Genomic DNA, 2,504 nt, shown 5'->3' with positions numbered 1-2,504 from the left:
AGTCATATCCCAGTTTACCCTGATTAACTCTTTAGTCAAATCCCAGTTTACCCTGATTAACTCTTTAGTCATATCCCAGTTTACCCTGATTAACTCTTTAGTCATATCCCAGTTTACCCTGATTAACTCTTTAGTCATATCCCAGTTTACCCTGATTAACTCTTTAGTCATATTCCAGTTTACCTGATTAACTCTTTAGTCATATCCCAGTTTACCTTGATTAACTCTTTAGTCATATCCCAGTTTACCTGATTAACTCTTTAGTCATATTCCAGTTTACCCTGATTAACTCTTTAGTCATATCCCAGTTTACCCTGATTAACTCTTTAGTCATATCCCAGTTTACCCTGATTAACTCTTTAGTCACATCCCAGTTTACCCTGATTAACTCTTTAGTCATATCCCAGTTTACCCTGATTAACTCTTTAGTCATATCCCAGTTTACCCTGATTAAATCTTTAGTCATATCCCAGTTTACCCTGATTAACTCTTTAGTCATATCCCAGTTTACTCTGATTAACTCTTTAGTCATATCCCAGTTTACCCTGATTAACTCTTTAGTCATATCCCAGTTTACCCTAATTAACTATTTAGTCATATCCCAGTTTACCCTGATTAACTCTTTAGTCATATCCCAGTTTACCCTGATTAACTCTTTAGTCAAATCCCAGTTTACCCTGATTAACTCTTTAGTCATATCCCAGTTTACCCTGATTAACTCTTTAGTCATATTCCAGTTTACCCTGATTAACTCTTTAGTCATATCCCAGTTTACCTTGATTAACTCTTTAGTCATATCCCAGTTTACCCTGATTAACTCTTTAGTCATATTCCAGTTTACCCTGATTAACTCTTTAGTCATATCCCAGTTTACCCTGATTAACTCTTTAGTCATATCCCAGTTTACCCTGATTAACTCTTTAGTCATATCCCAGTTTACCCTGATTAACTCTTTAGTCATATCCCAGTTTACCCTGATTAACTCTTTAGTCATATCCCAGTTTACCTGATTAACTCTTTAGTCATATCACAGTTTACCCTGATTAACTCTTTAGTCATATCCCAGTTTACCCGATTAACTCTTTAGTCATATCCCAGTTTACCCTGATTAACTCTTTAGTCATATTCCAGTTTACCCCTGATTAACTCTTTAGTCATATCCCAGTTTACCCTGATTAACTCTTTAGTCATATCCCAGTTTACCTGATTAACTCTTTAGTCATATCCCAGTTTACCCTGATTAACTCTTTAGTCATATCCCAGTTTACCCCTGATTAACTCTTTAGTCATATCCCAGTTTACCCTGATTAACTCTTTAGTCATATCCCAGTTTACCCTGATTAACTCTTTAGTCATATCCCAGTTTACCCTGATTAACTCTTTAGTCATATCCCAGTTTACCTGATTAACTCTTTAGTCATATCCCAGTTTACCCTGATTAACTCTTTAGTCATATCACAGTTTACCCTGATTAACTCTTTAGTCATATCCCAGTTTACCCCGATTAACTCTTTAGTCATATCCCAGTTTACCCTGATTAACTCTTTAGTCATATTCCAGTTTACCCTGATTAACTCTTTAGTCATATCCCAGTTTACCCTGATTAACTCTTTAGTCATATCCCAGTTTACCCTGATTAACTCTTTAGTCATATCCCAGTTTACCCCGATTAACTCTTTAGTCATATCACAGTTTACCCCGATTAACTCTTTAGTTATATCACAGTTTACCCTGATTAACTCTTTAGTCATATCCCATTTTACCCTGATTAACTCTTTAGTCATATCCCAGTTTACCCTGATTTACTCTTTAGTCATTTCCCAGTTTATCTATTTGCTTATGGTTTTACCTACACCTAGCGACTTGCTTTGAAATTATATGAGAAAAAAATATTCAATTTTATTTGGAATGGCAAGCCAGACAACATTCAACAGGCATATTTATGTAACAAATATGAATTCAGAGGGCAGATATGTTTCAATATTAAAACATTAGACCTCTCACTAAAAACTTCAGTCATACAAAAGTTATAATTAAATCCAAACTGGTTCTCTACCAGATTAGTAAGAATGTCTCACCCCATGTTCAAAAATAGCCTTTTTCCCTTTATTCACATTACAACCTCTTGGTTTTTGCTCTGATATGCACTGTCAACTGTGGGACCTTATATAGACATGTGTGCCTTTCCAGGTGTGCCTTTCCAGGTGTGCCTTTCCAGGTGTGCCTTTCCAGGTGTGTCTTTCCAGGTGTGCCTTTCCAGGTGTGCCTTTCCAGGTGTGTCTTTCCAGGTGTGTCTTTCCAGGTGTGTCTTTCCAGGTGTGTCTTTCCAGGTGTACCTTCCCAGGTGTGCCTTTCCAGGTGTGCCTTTCCAGGTGTGTCTTTCCAGGTGTGTCTTTCCAGGTGTGTCTTTCCAGGTGTGCCTTTCCAGGTGTGTCTTTCCAGGTGTGTCTTTCCAGGTGTGCCTTTCCAGGTGTGCCTTTCCAGGTGTGTCTTTCCAGGTGTGC

This window comes from Oncorhynchus keta, unplaced genomic scaffold (assembly GCF_023373465.1).
Source record: "Oncorhynchus keta strain PuntledgeMale-10-30-2019 unplaced genomic scaffold, Oket_V2 Un_contig_5855_pilon_pilon, whole genome shotgun sequence".
Lineage (NCBI taxonomy): Eukaryota > Metazoa > Chordata > Actinopteri > Salmoniformes > Salmonidae > Oncorhynchus > Oncorhynchus keta.
Note: the sequence above shows the minus strand (reverse complement) of the source record.